The sequence below is a fragment of the Chiloscyllium plagiosum genome, chromosome 30 (genome assembly GCF_004010195.1).
Source record: "Chiloscyllium plagiosum isolate BGI_BamShark_2017 chromosome 30, ASM401019v2, whole genome shotgun sequence".
Taxonomy (NCBI): Eukaryota; Metazoa; Chordata; class Chondrichthyes; order Orectolobiformes; family Hemiscylliidae; genus Chiloscyllium; species Chiloscyllium plagiosum.
This window is the reverse complement of record NC_057739.1, coordinates 17,614,369-17,636,149: the sequence shown is the minus strand read 5'-3', so window position 1 is coordinate 17,636,149 and position 21,781 is coordinate 17,614,369. Positions and strand designations below refer to the sequence as shown.

The window sequence follows — 21,781 nt, the reverse complement described above, 5'->3', positions numbered from 1 at the left end:
ACTTTTGGAATATTGCATGCAATTCTGGTCTCCTTCCTATCGGAAAGATGTTGTGAAACTTGAAAGGGTTCAGAAAAGATTTACAAGCATGTTGCCAGGGTTGGAGGATTTGAGCTATAGGGAGAAGCTGAACAGGCTGGGGCTGTTTTCCCTGGAGCGTTGGAGGCTGAGGGGTGACCTTATAGAGGTTTACAAAATTATGAAAGGCATGGATAGGATAAATAGACAAAGTCTTTTACCTGGGGTCGAGGAGTCCAGAACTAGGGGGCATAGGTTTAGGGTGAGAGGGGAAAGATATAAAAGAGACCTCAGGGGCAACTTTTTCACTCAGAGAGTGGTACATGTATGGAATGAGCTGCCAGAGGAAGTGGTGGAGGCTGATACAATTGCAACATTTAAGAGGTATTTGGATGGGTACATGAATAGGAAGGGTTTGGAGATTTATGGGCCGGGTGCTGGCACGTGGGACTAGATTGGGTTGGGGTATCTGGTTGGCATGGATGGGTTGGACCGAAGGGTCTGTTTCCATGCTGTACATCTCTATGACTCTATGACTCTATATAGATCATTGATTGCAATCTTTGGGACTTTCATGTGCTGAAATGGATTTAGAAAAGAAAAACGTTGACTTATAATAGCCTATCAGCTGACTGCACTAGGTTTGGTGAAACTAACATGGAATAAACAAAGTGGTTTGAACTGGACTTAACATTTTATCAAAAAACTAGTCAGACACAAAGGAACCATCATCCCTTAGTTTGATTTACACCTGTACGATAAGTTTCAGATAATGGAGTTTGAAAAGAATGCCTGCATTGATCAAGTTAGGAAACAAAGGAGCTAAGAGATTGAAATACACAAAACAGCTTGCATTGCTGGAATCTACTTTTGGCAGAGAACAGGAAGTGGATCTGTGATTGCAGAGCACAAAGTGGAGAGAAAAATCTGGACACAGAATTAAAGAGATCTGCAATACTTGACACTGCTGAGGATATAAGGTATTGTTAAACCACCATAGTCTGAGGTTAAAACGTTTATGCTGCAAGGACACCCTAAGGTCCAAAAACTATATTTTTCTTCCACCATTAACTTTTTTAATAAACATTATCCCTCTTTAACTTTGTAGCTGTATGTGTACTTGATGTATATTTTTATTATTTTACTTAGGGTTAATACACAAAATTGCTGTTGCTTTCGCTCAAGAAAACATCATAATTGACATTGGGCAATTAGATTTCTAATAGAGAAAGATATAGCCTTATGCTGAAAAAATCATAACATTTTGAATTGCTAACTGAGGAGATGGTAAAGAGGGGAGCCAATTCACTGAATGATCAGGGAGAAGGTAGGGCCTATCAGGGATAGTGTAGGGAACATGTGCATGGAGTCTGAGCAGATAGAGGAAGTCCTGAATGAGTATTTTGCTTCAGTTTTCTCTCAGGAAAGGGACCTTGTTGTGAATGAGAACTTTGAGGAGCGGGGATACAGGCTTGACCAGATCAAGATTGATGATGTTGATGTGCTAGAAATTTTGGAAAACATTAAGATTGATAATTCCCCAGAGCCAAATTGGATTTATCCTAGGCTGCTCCGGGAAGTGAGAAAGGAGGTTGCTAAGCTGCTGGTGAAGATCTTTGCCTCCTCACTCTCCACGGGAGTCATACCAGAGGATTGGAAGTGGGCAAATATTGTTCCTCTTTTCAAGAAGGGTAGAAGGGAAATCCCTGGCAATTACAGACCAGTCAGTCTTACGTCTGTGGTCAGCAAAGTTTTGTAAGGAATTCTGAAAGATAGGATCTATGACTATTTGACAAAGCGTACCGTGATTAAAGGCAGTCAGCATGGCTTTGTGAGGGCCAGGTCATGTCTTACAAATCTTATTGAGTTCTTTGAGGATGTGACAAGCCAGGTCAATGAAGGTCAAGAGGTGGATGTGGTGTATATGGACTTCAGCAAGGCATTTGATAAGGTTCCTCATTGAAGGCTCATTCATAAAGTCAGGAAGTATGGGATACAGGGAGATTTGGCAATCTGGATTCAGAATTGTTTGGCTGACAGAAGGCAGAGAGTGGTTGTAGAAGGAAAATATTCTGCCTGGAGATCAGTGTTGAGTGGAGTCCCGCAGGGCTCTGTTCTTGGGCCTCTGCTCTTTGTAGTTTTTATAAATGACTTGAATGTGGAGGTTAAGGGGTGGGTTGATAAATTTGCAGATGACACAAAGGTTGGAGGTGTTGTCGATTGTATCGAGGGCTATTGCAGGCTGTAGCATGACATGGACAGGATGCAGAGCTGGGCTGAGAAATGGCAGATGTTGTTCAACCTGGATAAATGCGAAGTGATGCATTTAGGAAGGTCGAACATGAATGGATGTACAGCAATAGTTCCATCAAGGTTCAATTAACAAGGTTCGATTAAAAACAGGATTCTTGGCAATGTGGAGGAACAGAGGGATCTGGGTGTGCAAGTACATAGATCCCTCAATGTTGCCATCCAAGGGGATAGGGTTGTTAAGAAAGCAAATGGTGTTTAGGCTTTCATTAACAAAGGGATCGAGTTTAAGAGCTGCGAGGTTTTGCTACAGCCCTACAAGTCCCTGGTGAGATCACACTTGGATTATTGTGTCCAGTTCTGGCCACCCTAGTATAAGAAAGATACAGAGGCTTTGGAGAGGGTGCAAAGAAGTTTTCCCAGGATGCTGCCTGAACTGGAGGGCTTGCCATACAAAGAAAGGTTGAATAAGCTCAGACTTTTCTCTCTGGAAAAAGAAGAGAAGAGACCTGATTGAGGTATACAAGATAATGAGAGGAATAGATAGAGTCAATAGCTAGAGACTCTTCCCCAGGGCAGGATTGATGGGTATGAGGGGTCATAGTTTTAAGATATTAGGGGAAAGCTATAGAGGAGATGTCAGAGTCAGGTTCTTGACGCAGAGAGTTGTGAATGCATGAAATGTGTTGCCAGCTGTGCTGGTGGAAGCAGAGTCATTGGGGACATTTGAGCAACTGCTGGACATGCACATGGATAGCAGTGAGTTGAGGGGTGTGTAGGTTAAGTTACTATATTTTACATTAGGATTAAACCTCGACACAACATCGTGGGCCAAAGGGCCTGTTCTATGTTCTCATGTTGTTGAACATTGTCTTAGTTCAATAAGAAAGTCTTCTCAGCCTGTCTTATTTTAAGTTTGAGATCAAATAAAGTTGATGGATTGTCAACAGTAAGGAATTATTTTTTCTTATGTACCCTTTCCTTGGCAAGTGGGCAATGTGCAGAATTGGAACTATGATAATGCAGCTCTTATCCTTTTTTGATGGTAGCATTCATGGGATAGGAAGGTACTGTTAATTGAACCTTGATGAACTATTGCTGTACATCCGCATATGGTCTATATTGTAACAATATGTGCACTAATAGTAGAGGGATGCTGATCAAACACATTGCTTTGTGGTGGATAGGTGTGTTTGTTGGTTTGTTACTGAGACCACACCTATCCAGGAGAGCATTGAGTCTTTCATTGTTCAACAAGATTCTGAGTCCAAAGGTTGGAAAAAATTGGATCATTTTATTTCTTTGGTAGAATTGACTGAAAACATCCTTTGAAAAATCTGATTGATTAGCATCAATCAATGTATCCTTTGACACTTTACAAATCCCTGAGAGCAATGTTTATTCACAATATGTCCAAATTTCTCACAGCATTGTAACTGTACATACTAGCAAATGATTCATTCCAAAAGTGTCAGTTGAATAATTAGAAATGCTATTGAGAGCTTGGTATATATTTTTTACTGTGTTCATAAAGTCAGAGTTTCATAAAATAAAAGTTTCAGCAGGCACTTGTTGAGAGAGCTTTGCATCTCCTTTATCTGGTCAGGAAGACAAAGAGAACTATCATCTTTATCTGCACAACTTTGCACTGACATTGAGACTGTTAGAGAAGATGATCTGTTCTGCCTGTTCTCTTAAACTCATTGGATGCAAGATTGAATAAGCTTTAAATAATTTTAATATAAATGATAATTTCTTTACAAATTAATTGCTGTTGAAAAGATTTTCTGGTAAAGCATTGCTTTGATTCTCACAAATATAACCTTTATTTTTATTCATTTAAAGAATGTGGACATTAATGGCTAGACCATCATTTTTTTGTTCATACATAATTGTCCATGAGAAGGAGGTCTTCTTGAAGCACTGCAGTCCATGTGGATAAGGACAGAGCTGTTTGGGACGAAGACCCAGTGACATTGAAGGAACAATGATGTAGTTCCAATTGTAGCTAGGAGGGAGCTTGCAAATGATGGTGGCCCAATGCATCTGCTACTCCTTTCCTTTTAATAGAGGTTGTGAGTTTAGAAGGTGCTGCTGTTTAAAGAGTCTTAGTGAATTATTGCAGCACATATTCTACACACTGCAGCCATTTTGGAAATTGTGAATTTTGAACATGGTAAATGGGGTGCCAGTCAAACAGGCTTCTTTTACTTTCAAGCTTTTTGAGTGTTTTTGGAAAAACACACCTGTATGCTTTTGTGATACAGTTGTGACCTTCTCATTGCATAACGCAATAATTTCAGAGCTCCAAACAATTGAAGAGACAATAGGTCCTCAACCTGAAACCTGATTTTGTGTCTCATTCTCATAGAATCATAGAGATGTACAGCAGGGAAACAGACCCTTTGATCCAACTCATCCATGCCGACCAGATATCCTAACCTATTCTAGTCCCAGTTGCCAGCACTTAGCCCATACCCCTCTAAATCCTTCCTATTCATGTACCCATCTAGATGTCTTTTAAATGTTGTAATTGTACCAGCCTCCACAACTTCCTTTGGCAGCTCATTCCATACATGCACCACCCTCTGCATGAAAAGGTTGTCCCTTAGATCCCTTTTAAATCTTTGCCCTCTCTCCTTCAACCAATGGTCTCTAGTTCTGGACTCCCCCCAACCCAGGGAAAGGATTTTGTGTATTTACCCTATTCATGCCTAGTATGATTTTATTAACCTCTATAAGGCCACTCCTCAGCTTCCGACACTGCAGGGAAAATAGCTCCAGCGTATTCAGCCTCTCCCTATAGATCAAACCCTCCAAACCTGGCAACATTATTTTAAATCTTTTCTGAACTCTTTTAAGTTCCACAACATCCTTCCTAAAGGAGGGAGACTGGAATTGTACATAGTATTCCAAAAGTGGCTGAACCAATATCCTGTACAGTCGCAACATGACCTCCCAACACGTTGCCTGATCTCCTGAATATTTCAATATCTTTTGTTTTTTTGTTCCTTTTGTTTAGCAAAATATAATAAACTGAGTTTTGTCGGGGTCAATATTACAATAATAAAGCTATTCTGATGTTAGCAGTAGTTTATTATGACAATGTTAGCATTTGTGAAACTGTCATTAGCTATATCTTGCAGTCATTGGCCATGCTCAGCCGAGTTTTGCTGATTATGATAAAACTGTGGCCTGGATAAATGAGTGAGTGATGATATTAATTGTTCAGCAAGTTTACTTTTAAATATGTTTTGAGGCCTTTCTGATACAGCATCCAACATCCCTGACTAAGCGAGTACTTATCCTGAAGGAAATATCTGAGCAAGTTCATGACATTGGGCCAAACTCAACAAAAGGTGAGTAACTGTTAGAAGCATCCACAGTGTGATCTAATCAGCATATCTCTGCCCATGAGAATTTTGAAATTCCTAAGTAAATACCGTGCATGGGAGTACCTCAGAGCTTCCTCTGTGTGCTAACTTGCAGCAATTACCTCAAAGTTCACCGTTAATTCAATCAAGCGGTATAGACAACAGTGATTGAGTGAATCCTGAGAAGGGTATAAGGCAGTAGGAATATACTTGAGAGAGAAATCAGGAGGGCAAAAACGGGACATGAGACAGCTTTGGCAAAGAGCGTTAAGGAGAATCCAAAGGGATTTTATAAATACATTAAGGACAAAAGGGTAACTAAGGAGAGAATAGGACCCCTCAAAGATCAGCAAGGCAGCCTATGTATGGAACTGCAGGAGATGGGGAGATACTAAATGAGTACTTGGCATCTGTGTTTATTGTGGAGAAGGACATGGAAGCTACAGAATGTGGGGAAATAGATGGTGACATCTTGAAAAATGTCCATAATACAGAGGAGAACGTGCTGGCTGTCTTAAAATACATAAAGGTGGATCCATCCTCAGGACTTGATCGGGTGTAACCTCGAACTCTGTGGGAAGCTAGGGAAGTGATTGCTGGGACTGTTGCTGAGATATTTGGATCATCGATAGTCACAGGTGAGGTGCTGGAAGATTAGAGGTTGACTAATGTGGGGATACTATTTCAGAAAGGTAGTAAGGAAATCCAGGGAACTATAGACCAGTGAGCCTATGGTGGGCAAGTTGTTGGAGGGAATCCTGAGGAACAGGATATACATGTGTTTGGAAAGGCAAGGACTGATTAAGGATAGCCAACATGGCTTTGTAAATGGAAAATCGAGTCTCAGAAACTTGTTTGAGCTTTTGAAGAAGTAACAAAGAGGATTGATGAGGATAGAGCAGTGGATGTGATCTATATTCACTTCAGTAAGGTGTGTGACAAGGTTTCTCATTGGTGACTCGTTAGCAAGGTTTGATCACATGGAATACAGGGAGAAATTGCCACTTGGATGCAGAACTGCATCAAAGGTAGAAGATAGAGGGTGGTAGAGGAGGGTTGCTATTCAGACTGGAGGTCTGTGACCATTGGTGTGCCACAAGGATTGGTGCTGGGTCCACTGCTTTTTTGTCATTTATGTAAATGATTTGGATGTGAACATGGGAGGTATAGTTAGTAAGTTTGCAGATGACACCAAAATTGGAGGTGTGGTGGACAGCGAAGAAGGTTACCTCAGAGTACAACGCAATCTTGATCAAAGGGGTGGATGGGCTAAGGAGTGTCAGATGGAGTTTAATTTAGATAAATATGAGGTGCTGCATTTTGGAAAGGCAAATCAGGGCAGGACTTATACACTTCATGGTAAAATCCTGGGGTGTGTTGCTGAACAAAGAGACCTTGGAGTGCAGGTTCATAGTTCCTTGCAAGTAGAGTCACAAGTAGATAGAATAGAGAGAAGGCATTTAGTATGTTTTCCTTTATTGGTCAGAGCATCGAGTATAGGTGTTGGGAGGTCATGTTGCAGCTGTACAGTACATTGGTTTGGCCATTTTTGGAATATTGTGTGCAATTCTGGTCTCCCCCTATTGGAAGGCTGTTGTGAAACTTGAAAAGGTTCAAAAAAGATTTACAAGGATGTTGCCAGGGTTGGAGAATTTGAGCTATAGGGAGAGGTTGAATAGGAGTTTTCCTTGGAGTGTCAGAGGCTGAGGGGTGACCTTATAGAGTTTTATAAAATCATGAGGGGCATGGATAGGATAAATTGACAAACTCCTTTCCCTGGGGTGGGGGAATCCAGAACCAGAGGGGATAGGTTTAGATTGAGAGGGGAAAGATATAAAAAGGAGCTAAGGAGCAACCTTTTCACGCAAACAGTGGAATGATCTGCCAGAGGAAGTGGTGGAGGCTGGTACAATTGCAGCATTTTAAAGGCATCTGGGTATACGAATATAAAGGGTTTAGCAGGCTATGAGCTAAGTGCTGGCAAATGGGACTAGATTAATTTAGGATATGTGGTCAGCATGAACAAGTTGGACACAAGGGTCCGTTTCCGTGATGTACATCTCTATGACTCTATCTGGACCATTGTGTTTAAACCTGGAAATGTGGTCGGTCCAGAGACACCACAAATTTATTGGAACTTTCAGAACTTAGAAGAGTTAAAGAATAATGTTGGCTAGCATGTACAATAGTTGAAGTTTTATAACCCAGTTTGTGCTGACACTTGGTAATTGTTTATATGTCCTTAGCAAAAATAAATTATAACACAATTTTAAATAACATTAAACTTTAGGCCACCAGAATATGCAATGGTATGATAAATCTGTTTCCAAGAAGCATGGCACAGTTAAATTGTTTGAGTTTATATCACTTGAACAAACAGCTGCAGAATGCTCGAAATGACAAATTTATCTCACATTTGTGTAAGAGTGATTAGAGGATGTAATCACCCATTTTGTATAAACACATGATCGAATTTGATAGAATTGCAATTTATGACACATTTTGTAATTGTAATTATCACTGTTAATGCAACCTTGACCCAATCTCCACCCCCTGTGCTCCCCCCAACCCCAACAAAGTCATTAAAAAGCTCAGACTATGTTATTTTCAGTTGAAAAAAAAACACAAAAAATATTGGAATACATGTGGAATATACAAATATCATTCTTTAAAATTTTATCTACATTTAAAGAACGTAGTTTTCCTTCTGGGATTCTTTTCATTCCAGTGGGGTCATTTTCAAAAGATTATCTTTTGGCACGTGCCGTCATCATTAACATGCACCACCTCTAATTGCCCATCGACATGTTTCTCGTTCTTCTTGAAACCCTCATTAAAAATTATCACTTCCTTCCTTCTCATCCTCTACCTAATGATGTCCCCTAGTGTTTTCACAGCTGCTTTAAAAAACCATCCAAAAGGATAACATTTGTTTCATTTTGTGAGGCTTTACATTTAAACCTTTTACTTAGAGCAGGGATAAAATAATGCAACATTCTTTTCTTGTCTGCTGGAATATAATAATCACTCTAAGACTTAGGGGCAGCACTGTGGCTCAGTGGTTAGCACTGCTGCCTCACAATGCCAGGGACCTAGGTTTGATTCCAGCCTCAAGTGACTGTGTGGAGTTTGCACGTTCGCCCTCTGTCTGCTCAGGTTTCCTCTGGGTGCTCCGGTTTACTCCCACACTTCAAGTGATGTACAGGTTAGGTGGATTAGCTGTGCTACATTGCCCATTGTGTTCAGGGATGTGAAGGTTATGTGCATGAATCAGGAGTAACTGTAGGGGAATGGGTCTGGGTGGGATACTCTTCAGAGAGTTGGTGTGGACTTGTTGGGCTGAAGGGTCTGTTTCCACACAATAGTTCTAAATTTTCTTATGAACAAAGGAAAATGTAGTCAACTATTCTTGCCCACTCTGTGTACAACATATCAGAGACTGTCTGTGGATGATAAACTGAGTTTTATTGTGTTTTGTACATTTAGTGTCTAAAATGAGGCTCACCATCATCTCACACTAAGTGAACTTAATTGTATGCCTTCAGGTAGAGACAAGTGATTTGATTATTTTTACACACTGTTTAATCCCTAATTATTAACAACAATCTTTTTTTAAATTACTAGGCTTTGAAATCAATGCTTCCTGTCCTTTATTCACATCAATGAATTTTCTCAGATGTTCTCACCTGTAAACATGAATATGAAGTCAGATGGAAACTAAAGACATGGTCGCAATCACATTGCTTATGAACAACTAACTGGTGTATTACTGTGTTAGTGAGAAAAAAACTCTCACTTCAAAATTACAAACAAGGAAGATTTAAATTTATTTAATTTTCTACTTCACTCGTGTAGCTCTTCCAAGGCTTTTTTTACAATTCCATGATGTTTCTACTCATAGCTGTTCTGTGACCAGTCTGATGGAGCTTACACAGCACAAGAGATTTTAACATAATGGCAGAAATATTGAAGCAACCACATTGTTTCAGGTGTTTCAAAGGCAAGACTGTATCCTTAAATTGTGAATGATGGGCTATTCCTTTCGTTGGGAGATAACCAGTTTTGCCCAAAACTTCAATACTCCTGCTCCTTGGATGCTGCCTGACCTATTATGCTTTTCCAGCACCACTGTAATTTTGATAACCAGTTCATTACAAACAGATGACCAGAACCAATTGACACTGTTGTGGTTCTGTTCGCTGAGCTGGGAATTTGTGTTGCAGATGTTTCGTCCCCTGTCTAGGTGCCATCCTAGATAAGGTCAAGCAGTTTCACAATGGACAAATCATATCTAAGCTCTGCAGTCCTAACACATCCAGTTGTGCATGGTAGTGGAGAGTTGACCAACTGACAGGAGGAGAAGTCTCCACAAATATTCGCATTCCCATTTCCAGCATTAGGGACCCCAGTGAAAAAGACAAGGGTGAAGTACTTGAAATGATTTTCAACCAGAAGTACTGAGTAGATGATACATTTTGGCCTCCTCCAGGAATCTTCAGTGTCACGGATGTCGATCTTCAGTCAATTCCATTCACTCCATGCAATATCAAGAAACAGCTGGAGACACTGGATACTGCAAAGGCTATGGGTCCTGACAGCATTCCAGCAATAGAACTGAGAGTTTGTGGTCCAGAACTTGCCACTCCCCTAGCCAAGTTCTTTCAACACTGGCATCTCCTGAGAATGTAGAAATTTACCCAGGTATGTCCTGTACACATGAGGCAAGACAGATCCAACCCAGCCAATTACAAACCCATCAGTCTACACTCAATCATCAATGCTGCAAATCAAGTCGGTTCTGCTATAACAAGTATTTCTTCAATGTGAATTGGCTTTAACACGATTGAAGAATTTAGACCATTATTTGTAGAATGCGAACTTTCCTTACCTGTATTGGCTATAACATGATTCCGGTCCCATTGGTTTGAATGGCGCTGCTATGATGTGACTTCCTTATAATGTGCGATCGCAGGGGATCGGAACTATAGCGTTTAATCTGAACAGAACATACAAGGGAATAAAAGTGTTATCAACAGTGCTATCAAGCAGCATCTGCTTAGCAAGAACCTGCCCTGAGATGCCCTGTTTAGGTTCCTGACCTCATTACAAACTTCATTCAGAGTGGACTGAATTCCAGAGGTGAGGTGAGACTGACTGTCCTTGACATAAATGCTGCATTCAACTTATTGTGGCATCGAGGAGCCCGAGCAAAATTGAAATTGATGGGAGTCATGGACAAGCTCACTGCTGGTTAGAGTTGTAGCTGGCAAATAGGAAGATGGTTGAGGTTGTTGAAGATCAGCCATCTCAGTTTTCCCGGCATTCTTCAGGTAGTGTCCTAGATCTGACCATTTTTAGCTGCTTCAACAATTAACTTCCCTCCAGTTTCAGATCCGAAGTGAGGATGTTCAGCATTGATGGTGACTACTTAGACCCCAAAGCAGTCCATGTCCATATGTAAAAAGACCTGGACAAAATCCAGACTTGGGTTGACAAGTGGCAAGTAACACTTACACCGCACAAGTGCCAGGGAATGTCTAACTCCAACAGAAGGAACTCTAACCATTTTATCTTAACATTCCATGCTTTTGCCATCACTGAATGCTCCACTATCATTACCCTGTGCTTAACATTGATCAGAAACTGAACTGGAATGACCATATAAATACAATGGCTACAGGAAGTCAGAGGTTAGGAATCTTGCATCAAGTAATTCACCTCCTGACTCTCCAAAACCTGTATACTATCAACGATGCACAAGTCTAGAATGTGATGGAGTAATTCTCATTTCCCTGAATGAATTCAGCTCTAACAACATTCAGAAAGCTTGACACTTCTCAGACAAAGTAGCCTGCTTGATTGACACCACATTCATAAACATCCATCCCCTCCACCACCGATGCTCAGTCAGAACAGTGTTAACCATCTACATAATGTAATGCCAAAGTTCACCAAAGACTCTGAGACAGCACCTTCCAAACCTATGACCACTACCCACCTAGAAGGGCAAAGATGAATGAGGAAGAAGGGCTCATGCCCGAAACGTCGATTCTCCTGCTCCTTGGATGCTGCCTGACCTGCTGCGCTTTTCCAGCAATACATTTTCAGCAAGGATGGATGATCCTGGATTTGTTTCCATTTGGGTTAAGAAGAATGAGGGCTTATTTGATTAAAGTCTACAAGGTCCTGAATGATATTGACAAGGTAGATGTGAAAAGTCTATTTCCTCTTATGGGTCTGAGAAGTGTCCAAAACTAATGGGCATTATTTTAAAATTTGAGCTTGCCCTTTTAAGACAGAGATGAGGAGAATGTGTTTCCCCCAGAGGGTTGAGTGACTTTTGAACTCTTTGTCTTTGGTCATTGAATATTTCTAAATGACTTGTCAAAACCTCAGGACCCAGCACAGAGACCTACGGTTCTATTCATCACAACTTGCCAATCAGACAACCACCGATTTATATAAACTGTCTGTTTTCTGCCACCCAGCCAATTTTCTGGCCATGTCAATGTGTTGTACTTACACTGCAAGCCTTTATTTTTCACAGGAACCTTTCATGCAGTAACTTGTCAATTGCCTTCTGGAAATCCAACTGCAGTGCATCTACACGCTGTTCATTACCTACAATGCATGTTACTTCATCAAAGAACTCCAGTAAATCTGTTGAACATGTATTCCCTTTAACAAAACCATGTGCATTCTTTTAATTTACCTCAGGCTTTTCTAAGTGCCCTGCTACAACCTCTTTAATATTCAATTCTAATTTCTTCCCCATGAAAGATATCAAGTTAATTGGTCTATAGTTTCCTAGACCATCAACTGTATGTCGAGATCGTGAAAAGAAACTAATCAAAAGTGCACTGTGATCAAGATAGAGACACTAACAGCTACTTGAGTATATGAAACATTTGCAGGTAACATCCTAAGATTAAAATTTACTACAGAAACAGACCATAAACAATTGCTAATATTGAATTTTGACTTTAATTTGCCGCGGTTTTATCTCTCTACTAGTCTGGAGAGATCATTAATGAAATCACCTGTAGTGCACATGGAAGCTGCATTCTTTGTTGAATCCCACATCCTTTCAAGAGTGTCATTAGTAGCGAGGTTGAAATAATTGTCAAAGGCCTTCAGCATCTTTTTGGATATGTCTGATACCTAATTTATTCCTTGGTGAGCAATAACATTATTTGCCTTATTCCCAGTTCTGTACAGAAATGTTTTTATTTGTTCAGTTTCTAATAAGTTTAGAAGCTATTCTGTACCTTGATTACTCTCTTCTCTAGGATGTCCAATTTTTTATGTTCCATTTGGCCTTTGAAATTAAATCTTTTTGGCAATACTATTTCTGATTCTATAGCCTCCCCATTTGTATTTTATCATTGAATGATGTTGTATTTGAGAGTCGTTCCATGTTTTACTGCTGCAATGAATGTTTACTCACCTTTCACAGCTGAACTGCATTCTCTTTATCTCCCAAAGATACTTTGTACTAGACCATAAACATGTAGTTCTTTCAATTCCCTTGATTGTCTTAGTTAATTATTTCTGTGCTCCAGGAATATGGGTTTTCTCTCATGGCTCTCTTAGTTTCATTCTCCCAGCCCTATCTCATAGTTCTACATGTTCTTATTTTTAATTACTGCCCTTTTAGCATGAATTGCTGCTCCACTTACAGTTTCCCTATTGTACAAGGTTTCATTTTGTTTTTGACCCCTGCAATTCGCAATGGATGACCACCTCACTGCCTCAACTCAAACGTGAGACCACTTCCACAGATATTGGCCATGCTAAATTAAACAACAACCAGTAGGTATTGGCTACAGAGAACTGTGGAAAGGTCAGCGAGGTCACAATGGTTTGGGGCAATCAGTTACAATCAGCCCGATGGGTTGTGTATTGGGGAAATATCAATCGGACTTTATGGCACCTTGACTTACTACCAGTTCTTGAGGTCATGAACTTCACACCTCCCTGGCATGGCAACAGTGAAAGGTATTGGCATAACTCTGTAGGATACTTTGAAGCCTGCTCATGACCCCATTGGTCAAAATCAAAGGGGATAACAACACACAGCTAGAAGTCACCCTATCAGCGAAGACTCACAGCAAGACTCATGGTGGACAACTGATGTGCAAGATCCACCTTTATAGAAGAGAGCCAGCCCTACTTTAGAGAGGAAGGAAATTCTAACAGCCCAGCTCAAACATATGGATTGTTGCAGGTAATATCCTATCTTTATCAGATAGAGTTGTTAGAGTGTAATATTGTGGGAATTTGTGAAATGCTCACATTTTGTTTTTAATCAGAAATTTTTAAAAATACAATCAAGTTGAACAGCAAACTAAATTCTGAGTCCCTTTTGCCACCTCATTGACAAAAGCTCTTACGTAAAGTGCTTTTAATACATAAACTGGTCAAAGTATCCAAAACAAAAAAAACACAGTGCCAAGAAAACAGGCCAGTCAGCCCCACTGGTCAATATTGGTGAGCCCTCTCCAAACCTAACTCACCCAACATCATCTGTTTGTACTTCAATTCCTTTCTCCTTCAGAAACCTCTAGAGATCGGGTTGGAGTAGGGAGGCTGAGCCCAGGGCTCGCCCACTTTCATTCACTTTATTTTTGTTTTTCTTTTTTCTTTTCTTTAAAGGCTGGAGAGTGGAGGAGGCCTCCGGTGGCTGCAGCAGTGGCAGAAGCAGAAACAGAAGGACCAGCCAGACAGCTCCATCCCAACCCGGGGTCTTTCAGTGTGCGAGGAGAAAGGTCCCAGGCTGACACACCGGGTTGGGACTCGCAGGCTAGGCTGAGGCTTCTGGCCCGCAACTAGGCCCGATTGATTAAAGGAGAGGAAGCATCAGTGAAAGGGACAGATGGCAGATCAGTGGCAGCATCTGAAGGAGGAACAGATGGGGAACAGGAGGTATGCAACCTGCATATCCCCAGGCCCATGGCTCCAGTTTGGACATGGCAATCACAGGAGTGGTGGCAATAGAGGCCTGTAACCAAGACTCCAGAGACGGTTACAGAGACCCAGCAGCAACTGAAGGAGCAGCATAGGAGAAACAAGAAGAAGAGAGAAAGGTGAATGTTATTGCTGTAAAATCTTGCATTCTATTCAGTGTGTCAAGATGGGACACTTTGCGTATAACACGTGAGAAAACACTTTTCCCTATATTTTTATATAGACGTGACAATAAATCTAACTGTAAATAGCTTCCTACTAAAAACAACAATGATTTTTGCCTCAACTATTTCTTGTGATAGCAAATTCCGTTGTAACCACTTTCTGAGTAAAGCAGATTCTTTTGCAATCCTTCTTGGATTTATTTGTGATTATTTTATATTTCTGGCCTCTCATCTTGGAGACATCCAAAGTGGAAAAATTCTTTCTCTGCTAATCCAAATAAGCTCTATTATGTTAAAAGATCTCAATGATGTCAGCCCATTGCAAACAATTCAATAAATGTTGTATTTATGTCCTGTGTTACCAGCTGAGACACTCATGGTGATAAATAACAAAAATAAATCACTGGATATCCTGACTAAAGATAAAAGCTGGTGACATAAGCTGAAAAATACAAATACATTTGGAATGAATTTAAAGACTAAGATCTGTACAAAATGAATGTTTCCTTTTTAGGCATAACAATGGTGCCAAGTTAGTACCTGATCATCGACAGATTTCTTGCAAATTGAAAAAGATTCAAAATATATATAACATTATTAATTCTCTCTTCATAGGGACATCCTTCACTTTTAAAGACTAATGGCAGCTTTGTGCTAATAACTTAAACAGCCCTTCTTCAATGTCCACATAGCATGTCAAAGACATTCATTCAATGAACTGGGGAACTCAAAGGGTTTTTCACAAAAGCCATTTGTTAAAGAATGGTGAGGAAATGAAAATGTATTTTTTTCACATTATGCAAAATCCTGGCAAAAGGAAATCTACTTTCCACTTAAAACCAGCCAGTACTTTTTTTTTGTTTGCTTTTGAACAGTAAGGAATGTCTTGCCTATCATGATCCCATTTTCAATCACATTAACACCAGATGTAGAATTTCCTCAATGATCTCAATATCATTGTTCAAATTCTGCAACATTTAATTTTCTAGACTCTTTCAAAACATAAATGTAAGGCTTGATTTTTATGCTGGGTATCTGCACCCTACTATCGAGTTCAAATTTGGATCAGGAATCCTGGGCTGGGGCTTGGAGGTAAAATTTCATGGAGCCGGAAGTGTAGAGTTCAGAGTGACTTAATTAGGCAGAAACCAAAAATTTCAATTTTCCTGACAGGAAATTGCAATGCCAAGTTAGCAGTGTTTCCCAGTGTGATATGCCACATGCTAGCTTGTAATGGATTCATACTGGTACTATACTTCCATGCCACATATCCTTATTAACATGAAGCTTTTGTGATATTGTCTGTGTGATGCATGCATATTTTTGATGTTATTTATTGTAAGTTCGTTTTGTTTTTGAGTTAGTAACATCTGGGTTTTCTGTGTGTCAAATTTTATTAGTTAACTTGCATTTCTGTAGCTGTCATGGTTTATTTTAAAATAGATTTTGAGCCCTAGATTTAGATTTGGTGATTTTTGTATACTTTGATAGGGTTTTATAACCAAAGAAATTAAACAACATCTGGTTTAAAAGACCAGGAGAAGTTTCTTTAAGTTTTGGGTGCTGTAAGAGTGTTATTTTTCTTTTAGTTTATTTTGTATTTTCAGGAGTCCTATGACATCTTTGGATGAAAATGGCTATATAAACCGTGCTCCTGAAAATAGAAGGATATATGTATTAAAACTAGGTTACTATAAGTAAGGAGTTAGTGATAATCCCAAACTAGAAGTGTTGGGATAAAACACTGAGGAGGTTACTTGAAACTAGGTATTTTTTAAGCCCAAATGCCTAATAGCTCCAAGAAAAAGTTATCTGAGTTCCACTCTCTAAGTTAAAGACACAAGTGACTTAAATCTACGAAGATGTTTGAGACAGTGACTCTGGTTTGAGTAGTGTATAAGCGGTGGTGTTGTGTATTATGTAAGGTGTTTGGTACAGTACCAAGCATGTGTTTTGTATAATTATATAAAAACTGTTGCTTTTCTTTTCAATTTATAAATGTATGTTTTAGGATTAATGGGATTATACTTTTACTATGAGTTTAAAAACTTTTGAATTTACGTTAGAAATTAGATAGCTTGGTTTATTCCATCTTAATTTCTTTTGTTAGTAACATCTATTAATAAAATGTTTGCTTTACCGTGTAAATAAAATCTGGAGTATTGTGCGCTAATGAGCGATCACTTTGCTAAAACCAAATAACAATATCTGATTGATAAAATCAGGTTTAAGCTTGGGATCCAATTAGTTTAGTAATAACATTAGCTGGGAGCATAGCACTTTGAGATTTACACCCCACCATTTAGGTAAAGTCACCAGCCCACAGGAATCTCATGGCACTCAGTGTACATTTGTTAAACATGATATGCATAAATTGACAATGTGCAGTTATATGTGAGGTTAGCAATGTTTTATTTTGCTGAATTCACTGCTCTGGGCTTTATTACAATATTTAAAGTGTTCATTCCACTTCTACTGTAGATTGCCTTCTATCCTGTTTCCAGTCAAACCTGAAAGCAATGGATTTGAGGCAGGTCTGGGTAAATATTGATTTCCATTTTCAGGCTAAAGCCTAAAGAACTGATTAGACTGATTACAAGAAGTACAGTAGAATGCTATGCAATAGAATGGTAACAATGAAAGTGAAAGGAAGAATTCACATTGCAACTGTAAAACTGGCCTTTACTTACAGTGTGAAGACATAGGCAACACCATATGAGAGGGATAACTAAATACTGCTTAGTAATGAGATGAAGATGCTAAGATATACATTTTGAGTATTCCGAAAGGACAAAGTTAAGAACCAGCACATCAGGGGTCAGTCAAGTGTGTGGGAGCATGGAAGCAAGTATCCAAGATGTTGATATGATATGACCATCCGTTGTGAAGAGAGAGGGAGGGAGAGAGGAAATGTGAGGCAAATGATGGAAATGGGATTGCCATGAAGAATGAGAAAAGATGTGAGCAGACTGAAAAATATGATGGTGAAGGACTTAAATGTAGTTGGATCAGAAGAGTGACTGACAGGATGAGTTAGAAAAGGGTGACAACCAAGTAAAGTAGGAAAATCTCAGAGAAGAAGGATAATTTCTACCCAATTGAAAACCACCCTTCTATTGAAAGGTAAAATCTCTCCCATCGAAGGGCTGAAATACCATCCTTACTCTGAAAGATCTTAAGTTGATTTCTTTGTACATGGTAGATTAGGATGTTATCACTCTGGATGGACACAGTCACTGTGATTGTTACAACTATCCCACTAGGTGTGTTTCGCTTCAGTGCAGAATGGTGGCAACAGGTCACAAATGCTATGCAAAGTCAGGCAGATGACAAAACAAATGATGTTTATATATGCTAAAGTAAATGTGTTAGTTTGTATTAAGTTACATCCAAAAGGAGGACTAAAATTACTATCAAAGCAAAAAAAGTCCACCATTTCCAAATTAAATGTCCTTAGATTGAAATGCCCTTAGGTTGAGCTATATTTAAAATAATTTTTGATATTTCTGTTACTTCAAAATTGAGAACTTTCAAGTTCTCATCCCTGAGTCCAAACCCTCCATGGCCTCATCCGTATCATGTGTTATTTCAGGTTCTACAAGCTTTAGAGTTCACCATTCTAGTTCACTATTACAATCTTCTGACACCACCACTCCCTCTCCATATTTTGATAACTCCACCACTCTGGAATTGTAGAGGTTTGGGGATGAAGGGGTGGTATGAGTGCTTCTTGCTTTCCTCAAGTTTTCCACCTCTGTTTTCCTGAAGTCACTTTTTAAAACTGACATCTTCCAGCATGTGTTTGGTCCATCGTAATATTGTGTTGTTGTTTAGTGTCAGATTTATGTCTGATAGTGTCCCTGTGCAGTGCTTTGAATGTTTTACTATCTTAAAAGCACTATAAATAGAAATTAATATGAATAAGATTTTTGGGTTGTTAATAATACATGTGTGGAAGGAATTAGGTAATATATTGTGTATTCATTAGCTTTTAGCCAGCACTGCAGAATGAAATATTCCCCTGTGACAAAAGCGCCAAATAGGCAGCCCATTCTGATTAATTGATGGTGTTGTGCTGAAGACCACACACAGAGTGTTTTGTTTCTCCTTCAGTTAAAAATCAAATGCTGTTGAAAGTGACGATAATAAAATTAACAGAAGCTCAAATCACATCTGATAAAACAGGCATACAATAAAAGTAATTATTCTGCAAACTATTTCAGACATTCAGAAGTTTTAAAGTAAGTATTGTGTGGTATCTTATACTGCTGACAATTTAATTTTTTTTAACGTCAAGATTGATTAGCTAATGATGATTGCTCAGCAACTCTGGCATATCAGTGCAATCTTACCTCTTATGATAAATGGGAAAATATACCAAACAAGTGAGCTAGTGAGAATAACATTTATTTCGGAAATGGTTAAACTTAAAGTAATTAATAACTTTGAATGAATATAAAATGCAAAACACCACAAATAGAAACACAAGTCGCTGAACCTTAGCTCTAGGTGCAGAACCCAGAGTCAGATGAATTTCTGGGTTCAGATCCTGGCCCTTGATATTTGCCATGCTTTTATTTGATGGGCTTCCAAATAATTGTCAAGGTGTGCACTTGACCAAGAGTGAGCTTTCAAGGCTGGAACACCAATAGGAAGACCTCCAGTATACAGATTGGCAGCTCCAACATTCGAGATGGGCGCTGCCAAGCTAAATAGGACAAAAGGGCATATGAATTCAGCGCATAATATGCCATTCCGCACCTCTTACCTGCTTCATCATTTAATAAGATCATGACTGATATGATTGTGACCCCTACTTTCTTCACTATCCTTAGGCTCCCTTATCAGTCAAAAATTGACAAAAAAATTCAATATCCCACCTCCACTGCTACCTGCAGAAGAATATTTCACAAATCATCAACCACTTTTATATTGCGTACGCTAGTCATAATCTTTCCCATGAGGAGGGACATCCTCTCAGCATCCATCGTGTCCAGTCCCCTCTGGATCTTATGAACTTCCATAAGATTAACAAAGTTTTAGTGAATACAGGCCCAACTTTGTCCAACTATTCCTCATAAGACAACTCTATCATATCCGAGGATTCACCCGAATGAATCTTCTCTCAAAGAACTGTAGAGAGGAGATATAAAGAAAACATGCCTCAAGATGGATTTAAAGATTTAGAACATTAAAAATGCAAGAGCTGCAAAATCACCTCAGCGGAGGGACATTTTCATCACTGGCTGGCTAGTGGTCAAAGATCTAGCTGCTTATGTTTGGTTTTGGCAGGTTTTAGGATGGTTGGTGAATGCTGGTTCCTACACCATCCTAGTTTGGCTATCTTCATTGCTTGGCTGTGGTTTCGACTCAATGTGTGGACCTAATCAGCTTTCTTCTCAGTGGCCTGAACAGATCCTTTTATTAACCCTATATGCTACCCCTTACTTTATCACTCATCTGATCTTTTCAGAACAGAAAGGGCTCAGAGCTTGGCCCATGCCATGATAACACTGGTGGCAGGAAATATGAATTCCATAATCTCCAGTCCCACATGCTCAGCTTCTGAAAATCCTGCATAAAGTCCCCCTTAAACAGCTATGTTACATCTCTTAAGAGTAGACTGAAGAATATGTCTCCATACACATGTATATGTAGTTTCCTTCAATAATTTAATTTGAATATAATACATATTTCCAAAGCTGTGAGATCATTCAAGTAGCTGTTCACAATTATAGTGCTGAATTATCTGATGAAACACCATTTCTGCTAAATTCATAATCTGTTTATTAAATGATTATGATAGCTCAGTCATATTTTGTTTTGTCTTCAATTTAATGTTTAAATCTATGCTTCATTACTTTTGATGTTATGTAAATCCTTTCACTGTAATGTGAGTTGTCTTTGAAATTACATGCCACCAAAACATTAACCAACAATATTCCATATTAAACATATTCAACATATGTTATTACTTATATTACCAAGTGTCTTAAAGTAAAATTCATGACATAATAAGCATTTAGAAAACCCTCTCCTTCAACAAATAATCAAAAATATTTCCATTTAACTTCCTAACTGCACTAAAAGCATATTCTTATGATCAACATCACAGCTGATCAAGCAGTACATTTACTTGTATGAAAAATAACTTCACATCTTGTTAACAAAGCCCAGAATACTACGTAACTAGGATGTGTTTTATTATGGCTTTGTTTAAATTTATTATTTACTATATTCACATCACAAATTCCAACATTTTCAGTTGTAGTTAATGCGACTCGCCAGCAATATTGCACTGTCAAAAGCATTGGACAAATTTTTCGAAACCCATGTTTAAATTCTGATGAGGACGTCATGAAGGCAAATAGCTTCAACATCTTTAAACCCAAGTAAAAAAGCTTCAGAAAGGAAACAGCAATTTAAGCAGAATGGGGAAGAGGGTACATGGTAAAGAGGATACTGATTTATTAGACTGTGGTTGGCAATAGGATACAGCAGACATTGTTAACTCTTCATTATCTGATTAACTTCAAAGCAGGCATGTTAAGTCTGATTGATGAGGGCACTGCAACGGGATGCGGTAAGGATCCATAGCCCTCTCTTATCAGAAAGTTGATTTTCCTATCTTTCACTCTTGACAAAGTAGTCATGATTTGGAGATGCCGGTGTTGGACTGGGGTGCACAAAGTTAAAAGTCACACAACACCAGGTTATAGTCCAACAGGTTGAATTGGAAGCACACTAGAACTTCAGAGCGCCGCTCCTTCATCAGGTGCTTCACAACCACCTGATGAAGGAGCAGCGCTCCGCAAGCTAGTGCTTCCAATTAAACCTGTTGGATTATAATCTGGTATTGTGTGATTTTTAACTCTTGACAAATGTAGAGCGAAAAAGCATGTCTCACGTCTTCATCTCTCTTTTTAGTAATATTACAGTTCTATACCACTAAGCAATTGTTTGAAAATGAGTGAATGTTAGAGGTGTGAGCATGGATACAAAGATTTA

General features: G+C 39.1%; 1 protein-coding gene across 11 annotated transcripts in view; it reads right to left on the bottom strand.

Moving 5' to 3' along the window:
- tncb (tenascin Cb) overlaps nucleotides 1-21,781 on the bottom strand; it is a 330,609-nt gene that overhangs the window by 300,391 nt on the left and 8,437 nt on the right. For 10 of the 11 annotated variants that reach the window (XM_043719951.1, XM_043719942.1, XM_043719944.1 and 7 more), the window contains exon 2: nucleotides 10,531-10,638. The exons of the other annotated variant lie outside the window; for it this stretch is intronic. The gene's annotated coding sequence lies outside the window, so the exon portion shown is untranslated. The remainder of the gene's footprint in view (nucleotides 1-10,530; nucleotides 10,639-21,781) is intronic. 11 annotated transcript variants of the gene reach the window in all.